A 10,159-nucleotide genomic window follows, 5' to 3' on the forward strand; every position below is an offset into this window, starting at 1 on the left:
CTCACTACCCTCGCTTCACAAACCCTCACACCCATCCATCTCACTACCCTCAGTTCACAAACCCTCACACCCATCCATCTCACTACCCTCGCTTCACAAACCCTCACACCCATCCATCTCACTACCCTCAGTTCACAAACCCTCACACCCATCCATCTCACTACCCTCGCTTCACAAACCCTCACACCCCTCCATCTCACTACCCTCGCTTCACAAACCCTCACACCCATCCATCTCACTACCCTCGCTTCACAAACCCTCACACCCATCCATCTCACTACCCTCAGTTCACAAACCCTCACACCCATCCATCTCACTACCCTCAGTTGACAAACCCTCACACCCATCCATCTCACTACCCTCAGTTCACAAACCCTCACACCCATCCATCTCACTACCCTCGCTTCACAAACCCTCACACCCATCCATCTCACTACCCTCGCTTCACAAACCCTCACACCCATCCATCTCACTACCCTCAGTTCACAAACCCTCACACCCATCCATCTCTCTACCCTCGCTTCACAAACCCTCACACCCATCCATCTCACTACCCTCGCTTCACAAACCCTCACACCCATCCATCTCACTACCCTCAGTTCACAAACCCTCACACCCATCCATCTCACTACCCTCAGTTGACAAACCCTCACACCCATCCATCTCACTACCCTCAGTTCACAAACCCTCACACCCATCCATCTCACTACCCTCGCTTCACAAACCCTCACACCCATCCATCTCACTACCCTCGCTTCACAAACCCTCACACCCATCCATCTCACTACCCTCGCTTCACAAACCCTCACACCCATCCATCTCACTACCCTCGCTTCACAAACCCTCACACCCATCCATCTCACTACCCTCAGTTCACAAACCCTCACACCCATCCATCTCTCTACCCTCAGTTCACAAACCCTCACACCCATCCATCTCACTACCCTCAGTTCACAAACCCTCACACCCATCCATCTCACTACCCTCAGTTCACAAACCCTCACACCCATCCATCTCACTACCCTCAGTTCACAAACCCTCACACCCATCCATCTCACTACCCTCGCTTCACAAACCCTCACACCCATCCATCTCACTACCCTCAGTTCACAAACCCTCACACCCATCCATCTCACTACCCTCAGTTCACAAACCCTCACACCCATCCATCTCACTACCCTCAGTTCACAAACCCTCACACCCATCCATCTCACTACCCTCAGTTCACAAACCCTCACACCCATCCATCTCACTACCCTCAGTTCACAAACCCTCACACCCATCCATCTCACTACCCTCAGTTCACAAACCCTCACACCCATCCATCTCACTACCCTCAGTTCACAAACCCTCACACCCATCCATCTCACTACCCTCAGTTCACAAACCCTCACACCCATCCATCTCACTACCCTCGCTTCACAAACCCTCACACCCATCCATCTCACTACCCTCGCTTCACAAACCCTCACACCCATCCATCTCACTACCCTCAGTTCACAAACCCTCACACCCATCCATCTCACTACCCTCAGTTCACAAACCCTCACACCCATCCATCTCACTACCCTCGCTTCACAAACCCTCACACCCATCCATCTCACTACCCTCAGTTCACAAACCCTCACACCCATCCATCTCACTACCCTCAGTTCACAAACCCTCACACCCATCCATCTCACTACCCTCACCGTCCCCATTCCGCTCACATCCTTCTCTCCTCACCCGACAACCTGCTCCCCTCTTCACAATCCTCACTCGGCTCCCCTCCTTCCCCCACACACATCGTTCTCCACCTCCCCACCTTCACATGCCTTGCTCCAGTCCCCTTGTCTCCCACATCTCTCACACACACCTCCCTCTCTCTTTAACACACACTCGCACACACCTCCCTCTCACCCACACCTACCCCCTCTCTCACACACTCGCACACACCTCCCTCTCACCCACACCTACCCCCTCTCTCACACACTCGCACCTCCCTCTCACCCACACCTACCCCCTCTCTCACACACTCGCACCTCCCTCTCACCCACACCTACCCCCTCTCTCACACACTCGCACACACCTCCCTCTCACCCACACCTACCCCCTCTCTCACACACTCGCACACACCTCCCTCTCACCCACACCTACCCCCTCTCTCACACACTCGCACCTCCCTCTCACCCACACCTACCCCCTCTCTCACACACTCGCACACACCTCCCTTTCACCCACACCTACCCCCTCTCTCACACACTCGCACACACCTCTCCCTCTCTTTCTCTCTCAGACAGACGCACCCTTTTTCAGAAAATGGGGGTTTCCCTGGACCACCATTTCTGCTGCCCTCACCCTATCCTCCCATCACCACGACCCTACACATCATTCTCAGCAACCTCCGCCTTCTCGAAAAGGAATACGGACCACACCCCCACCCGACTGGCAGATATTTGACAAACAAGAGAAAATCTGCAGACGCTGGAAATCCGAGCAACAGGAACTCAGCAGGTCAGGCAGCAACTGTGGGGGGGGGGTGCGTGGGGAGTATGGACTTTCCGGGCCGAGACCCTTCGGCAGGACTGGATTAAAAGCTGAGGAGTAGATTTGAAAGGCGGACTGGGTGGGGGAGGAAGGAGAGAGAAACACAAGGTGACAGGTGAAACCGGGAGGGATGAAGCAAAGAGCTGGCTAGTTGACTGGTGAACGAGACAGAAGGAAGGCCTTGGAAGAAAGAAAAGTGGGGGGAGGGGGGAGGAGCACCGGAGGGAGGTGATGGGCGGGCAATGAGATAAGGTGAGAGAGGGGAAAGCGGATGGGAATTGGTGAAGTGGGAGGGGGGGGCCATTGCTGGAAGTTCGAAAAACCCACGTGTGTGCTATCAGGTTGGAGGCTACCCAGCCGGAATGTAAGCTCTTGTCCCTCCCAGGGGTAGGAAACCTTAACCACAAGTGATTTTCTAGCATGTGTTATTCATTAAATTGAGGCAAAACATAACTAGATTATTTGAGTGGATAATTCTCATATTTCAAGATTTTTAATGGCATTTATCTGGCCCACCGTCCACTCATCAACATGTGATCCGGCCCACAGACTCAATACTCAGATTCTAGACTGACTTTGTAATTTGTCCTCTACTGTGCCTATTGTCTTGTTTATTAATTACTGCACTGTTTTGTGCACTTCATGTAGTCCTGTGCAGGTCTGTAGTCTAGTGTAGTTTTTATGTTGTTTTACGTAGTCAGTGTAGCCTTGTGCTGTCTCACACAGTCTAGTGTAGTTTTTATGTTGTTTTACGTAGTCAGTGTAGCCTTGTGCTGTCTCACACAGTCTAGTGTAGTTTTTATGTTGTTTCACGTAGTCAGTGTAGCCTTGTGCTGTCTCACACAGTCTAGTGTAGTTTTTATGTTGTTTCACGTAGTCAGTGTAGCCTTGTGCTGTCCCACACAGTCTAGTGTAGTTTTTATGTTGTTTAACGTAGTCAGTGTAGCCTTGTGCTGTCTCACACAGTCTAGTGTAGTTTTTATGTTGTTTAACGTAGTCAGTGTAGCCTTGTGCTGTCTCACACAGTCTAGTGTAGTTTTTATGTTGTTTAACGTAGTCAGTGTAGCCTTGTGCTGTCCCACACAGTCTAGTGTAGTTTTTATGTTGTTTTACGTAGTCTGTGTAGCCTTGTGCTGTCTCACACAGTCTAGTGTAGTTTTTGTGTTGTTTTACGTAGTCAGTGTAGCCTTGTGCTGTCTCACACAGTCTAGTGTAGTTTTTATGTTGTTTTACGTAGTCAGTGTAGCCTTGTGCTGTCCCACACAGTCTAGTGTAGTTTTTATGTTGTTTTACGTAGTCAGTGTAGCCTTGTGCTGTCCCACACAGTCTAGTGTAGTTTTTATGTTGTTTTACGTAGTCAGTGTAGCCTTGTGCTGTCTCACACAGTCTAGTGTAGTTTTTGTGTTGTTTTACGTAGTCAGTGTAGCCTTGTGCTGTCTCACACAGTCTAGTGTAGTTTTTGTGTTGTTTTACGTAGTCAGTGTAGCCATGTGCTGTCTCACACAGTCTAGTGTAGTTTGTATGTTGTTTTACGTAGTCAGTGTAGCCTTGTGCTGTCTCACACAGTCTAGTGTAGTTTTTATGTTGTTTTACGTAGTCAGTGTAGCCTTGTGCTGTCTCACACAGTCTAGTGTAGTTTGTATGTTGTTTCACGTAGTCAGTGTAGCCTTGTGCTGTCTCACACAGTCTAGTGTAGTTTTTATGTTGTTGTACGTAGTCAGTGTAGCCTTGTGCTGTCTCACACAGTCTAGTGTAGTTTTTATGTTGTTTTACGTAGTCAGTGTAGCCTTGTGCTGTCTCACACAGTCTAGTGCAGTTTTTATGTTGCTTCACGTAGTCAGTGTAGCCTTGTGCTGTCTCACACAGTCTAGTGTAGTTTTTATGTTGTTTTACGTAGTCAGTGTAGCCTTGTGCTGTCTCACACAGTCTAGTGTAGTTTTTATGTTGTTTTACGTAGTCAGTGTAGCCTTGTGCTGTCTCACACAGTCTAGTGTAGTTTTTATGTTGTTTTACGTAGTCAGTGTAGCCTTGTGCTGTCTCACACAGTCTAGTGTAGTTTTTGTGTTGTTTTACGTAGTCAGTGTAGCCATGTGCTGTCTCACACAGTCTAGTGTAGTTTGTATGTTGTTTTACGTAGTCAGTGTAGCCTTGTGCTGTCTCACACAGTCTAGTGTAGTTTTTATGTTGTTTTACGTAGTCAGTGTAGCCATGTGCTGTCTCACACAGTCTAGTGTAGTTTGTATGTTGTTTCACGTAGTCAGTGTAGCCTTGTGCTGTCTCACACAGTCTAGTGTAGTTTTTATGTTGTTGTACGTATTCAGTGTAGCCTTGTGCTGTCTCACACAGTCTAGTGTAGTTTTTATGTTGTTTTACGTAGTCAGTGTAGCCTTGTGCTGTCTCACACAGTCTAGTGTAGTTTTTATGTTGTTTTACGTAGTCAGTGTAGCCTTGTGCTGTCTCACACAGTCTAGTGTAGTTTTTATGTTGTTTTACGTAGTCAGTGTAGCCTTGTGCTGTCTCACACAGTCTACTGTAGTTTTTATGTTGTTTTACGTAGTCAGTGTAGCCTTGTGATGTCTCACACAGTCTAGTGTAGTTTTTATGTTGTTTTACGTAGTCAGTGTAGCCTTGTGATGTCTCACACAGTCTAGTGTAGTTTTTATGTTGTTTTACGTAGTCAGTGTAGCCTTGTGCTGCCTCACACAGTCTAGTGTAGTTTTTATGTTGTTTTACGTAGTCAGTGTAGCCTTGTGATGTCTCACACAGTCTAGTGTAGTTTTTATGTTGTTTTACGTAGTCAGTGTAGCCTTGTGCTGCCTCACACAGTCTAGTGTAGTTTTTATGTTGTTTTACGTAGTCAGTGTAGCCTTGTACTGTCTCACACAGTCTAGTGTAGTTTTTATGTTGTTTTACGTAGTCAGTGTAGCCTTGTGCTGTCTCACACAGTCTAGTGTAGTTTTTATGTTGTTTTACGTAGTCAGTGTAGCCTTGTGCTGTCTCACACAGTCTACTGTAGTTTTTATGTTGTTTTATGTAGTCAGTGTAGCCTTGTGCTGTCTCACACAGTCTAGTGTAGTTTTTATGTTGTTTTACGTAGTCAGTGTAGCCTTGTGCTGTCTCACAGAGTGTAGTTTTTATGTTGTTTTACGTAGTCAGTGTAGCCTTGTACTGTCTCACACAGTCTAGTGTAGTTTTTATGTTGTTTTACGTAGTCAGTGTAGCCTTGTACTGTCTCACACAGTCTAGTGTAGTTTTTATGTTGTTTTACGTAGTCAGTGTAGCCTTGTACTGTCTCACACAGTCTAGTGTAGTTTTTATGTTGTTTTACGTAGTCAGTGTAGCCTTGTGCTGTCTCACACAGTCTAGTGTAGTTTTTATGTTGTTTTACGTAGTCAGTGTAGCCTTGTGCTGTCTCACACAGTCTACTGTAGTTTTTATGTTGTTTTATGTAGTCAGTGTAGCCTTGCGCTGCCTCACACAGTCTAGTGTAGTTTTTATGTTGTTTTAAGTAGTCAGTGTAGCCTTGTGCTGTCTCACAGAGTGTAGTTTTTATGTTGTTTTACGTAGTCAGTGTAGCCTTGTGCTGTCTCACAGAGTGTAGTTTTTATGTTGTTTTACGTAGTCAGTGTAGCCTTGTGCTGTCTCACACAGTCTAGTGTAGTTTTTAGGTTGTTTTACGTAGTCAGTGTAGCCTTGTGCTGTCTCACACAGTCTAGTGTAGTTTTTATGTTGTTTTACGTAGTCAGTGTAGACCTAACAATCACGACAGTGGAGGCCATGAATGGACATATTGGAAAGGAAATGGGATTGGAATTAAAATGGGTGGCCACTAGGAGATGCCGCTTTTTTCTAGCAGATGGAGCGTCGGTGGTCGGCAAAGCAATCTCCCAATCTGTGTCGGGTCTCACCGATAGACAGGAGGCCACACCGGGAGCACCAAACACTGTATATGACCCCCAACAGACGGACAGGTGAAGTGTTGTCTCTCCACTCCCCCCTACCTTTCTTTTCCTCCGGTCCTGCTGAACGGTTTTGTCCTGAAGCGTCGACTGTTGACTCTTTTCCATAGACGCTGCCTGGCCTGCTGAGTTCCTCCGGGGAGAGGGAGAGAGTGTGTGACATTGTTCCCTCCTCTTCCCCCTCTGCCTTCCAAAGATATTGCTCCCTCTGAAACCCTGTGGTCCACCCATCCCTCCCCACCGACCTCTCCTATTCCGACAACCCTGCTAAGCGCTGCAGCTGCCCCAGCATCTCCTGCCTCACCATTATTCAGGGCCGCTAATAGTCCCAAGCAACACACACAAAATGCTGGAGGAACTCAGCAGGCCAGGCAGCATCGATGGGGAAAAGAACAGTCGACATTTCAGGTCGAGGCCCTTCATCGGGACTCAGAAGTCAGATTGAGAAGGTGAGGAGGAGGTAGAAGGTTTTAGGTGAAACTGGAGAGATGAAGTAAAGAGCTGGGAAGTGATTGGTGAACGAGATACAGGGCTGGAGAAGGGGGAGTCTGATAGGAGAGGATAGAAGTCTGATAGGAGAGCTGGGAAGTGATTGGTGAACGAGATACAGGGCTGGAGAAGGGGGAGTCTGATAGGAGAGCTGGGAAGTGATTGGTGAACGAGATACAGGGCTGGAGAAGGGGAGTCTGATAGGAGAGGACAGAAGTCTGATAGGAGAGCTGGGAAGTGATTGGTGAACGAGATACAGGACTGGAGAAGGGGGAGTCTGATAGGAGAGGATAGAAGTCTGATAGGAGAGCTGGGAAGTGATTGGTGAACGAGATACAGGACTGGAGAAGGGGGAGTCTGATAGGAGAGGATAGAAGTCTGATAGGAGAGCTGGGAAGTGATTGGTGAACGAGATACAGGGCTGGAGAAGGGGGAGTCTGATAGGAGAGCTGGGAAGTGATTGGTGAACGAGATACAGGGCTGGAGAAGGGGGAGTCTGATAGGAGAGGACAGAAGTCTGATAGGAGAGCTGGGAAGTGATTGGTGAACGAGATACAGGACTGGAGAAGGGGGAGTCTGATAGGAGAGGATAGAAGTCTGATAGGAGAGCTGGGAAGTGATTGGTGAACGAGATACAGGGCTGGAGAAGGGGGAGTCTGATAGGAGAGCTGGGAAGTGATTGGTGAACGAGATACAGGGCTGGAGAAGGGGGAGTCTGATAGGAGAGGACAGAAGTCTGATAGGAGAGCTGGGAAGTGATTGGTGAACGAGATAAAGGGCTGGAGAAGGGGGAGTCTGATAGGAGAGGACAGAAGTCTGATAGGAGAGCTGGGAAGTGATTGGTGAACGAGATACAGGACTGGAGAAGGGGGGTGTCTGATAGGAGAGCTGGGAAGTGATTGGTGAACGAGATACAGGGCTGGAGAAGGGGGAGTCTGATAGGAGAGGACAGAAGTCTGATAGGAGAGCTGGGAAGTGATTGGTGAACGAGATACAGGGCTGGAGAAGGGGGAGTCTGATAGGAGAGGACAGAAGTCTGATAGGAGAGCTGGGAAGTGATTGGTGAACGAGATACAGGGCTGGAGAAGGGGGAGTCTGATAGGAGAGCTGGGAAGTGATTGGTGAACGAGATACAGGGCTGGAGAAGGGGGAGTCTGATAGGAGAGGACAGAAGTCTGATAGGAGAGCTGGGAAGTGATTGGTGAACGAGATACAGGACTGGAGAAGGGGGAGTCTGATAGGAGAGGATAGAAGTCTGATAGGAGAGCTGGGAAGTGATTGGTGAACGAGATACAGGACTGGAGAAGGGGGAGTCTGATAGGAGAGGATAGAAGTCTGATAGGAGAGCTGGGAAGTGATTGGTGAACGAGATACAGGGCTGGAGAAGGGGGAGTCTGATAGGAGAGCTGGGAAGTGATTGGTGAACGAGATACAGGGCTGGAGAAGGGGGAGTCTGATAGGAGAGGACAGAAGTCTGATAGGAGAGCTGGGAAGTGATTGGTGAACGAGATACAGGACTGGAGAAGGGGGAGTCTGATAGGAGAGGATAGAAGTCTGATAGGAGAGCTGGGAAGTGATTGGTGAACGAGATACAGGGCTGGAGAAGGGGGAGTCTGATAGGAGAGCTGGGAAGTGATTGGTGAACGAGATACAGGGCTGGAGAAGGGGGAGTCTGATAGGAGAGGACAGAAGTCTGATAGGAGAGCTGGGAAGTGATTGGTGAACGAGATACAGGGCTGGAGAAGGGGGAGTCTGATAGGAGAGGACAGAAGTCTGATAGGAGAGCTGGGAAGTGATTGGTGAACGAGATACAGGACTGGAGAAGGGGGGTGTCTGATAGGAGAGCTGGGAAGTGATTGGTGAACGAGATACAGGACTGGAGAAGGGGGAGTCTGATAGGAGAGCTGGGAAGTGATTGGTGAAAGAGATACAGGGCTGGAGAAGGGGGAGTCTGATAGGAGAGGATAGAAGTCTGATAGGAGAGCTGGGAAGTGATTGGTGAACGAGATACAGGGCTGGAGAAGGGGGAGTCTGATAGGAGAGCTGGGAAGTGATTGGTGAACGGGATACAGGACTGGAGAAGGGGGGTGTCTGATAGGAGAGCTGGGAAGTTGGTTGGTGAACGAGATACAGGACTGGAGAAGGGGGAGTCTGATAGGAGAGCTGGGAAGTTGGTTGGTGAACGAGATACAGGGCTGGAGAAGGGGGGAGTCTGATAGGAGAGGACAGAAGTCTGACAGGAGAGCTGGGAAGTGATTGGTGAACGAGATACAGGGCTGGAGAAGGGGGAGTCTGATAGGAGAGCTGGGAAGTGATTGGTGAACGAGATACAGGGCTGGAGAAGGGGGTCTGATAGGAGAGGACAGAAGTCTGATAGGAGAGCTGGGAAGTAATTGGTGAACGAGATACAGGGCTGGAGAAGGGGGAGTCTGATAGGAGAGCTGGGAAGTGATTGGTGAACGAGATACAGGGCTGGAGAAGGGGGAGTCTGATAGGAGAGGACAGAAGTCTGACAGGAGAGCTGGGAAGTGATTGGTGAACGAGATACAGGGCTGGAGAAGGGGGAGTCTGATAGGAGAGCTGGGAAGTGATTGGAGAACGAGATACAGGGCTGGAGAAGGGGGAGTCTGATAGGAGAGGACAGAAGTCTGATAGGAGAGCTGGGAAGTGATTGGTGAACGAGATACAGGACTGGAGAAGGGGGAGTCTGATAGGAGAGCTGGGAAGTGATTGGTGAACGAGATACAGGGCTGGAGAAGGGGGAGTCTGATAGGAGAGGACAGAAGTCTGATAGGAGAGCTGGGAAGTGATTGGTGAACGAGATACAGGACTGGAGAAGGGGGAGTCTGATAGGAGAGGACAGAAGTCTGATAGGAGAGGACAGAAGTCTGATAGGAGAGCTGGGAAGTGATTGGTGAACGAGATACAGGACTGGAGAAGGGGGAGTCTGATTGGAGAGATGGGAAGTGATTGGTGAACGAGATACAGGACTGGAGAAGGGGGAGTCTGATAGGAGAGGACAGAAGTCTGATAGGGGAGCTGGGAAGTGATTGGTGAACGAGATACAGGGCTGGAGAAGGGGGAGTCTGATAGGAGAGGACAGAAGGCCATGGGAGAAAGGGAATGAGGAAGAGCACCAGAGGGAGGTGATAGGCAGGCAGAGAGATGAGGTGTGGGGGGGGGGA

This window comes from Hemitrygon akajei, unplaced genomic scaffold (assembly GCF_048418815.1).
Source record: "Hemitrygon akajei unplaced genomic scaffold, sHemAka1.3 Scf000231, whole genome shotgun sequence".
Classification (NCBI taxonomy): domain Eukaryota; kingdom Metazoa; phylum Chordata; class Chondrichthyes; order Myliobatiformes; family Dasyatidae; genus Hemitrygon; species Hemitrygon akajei.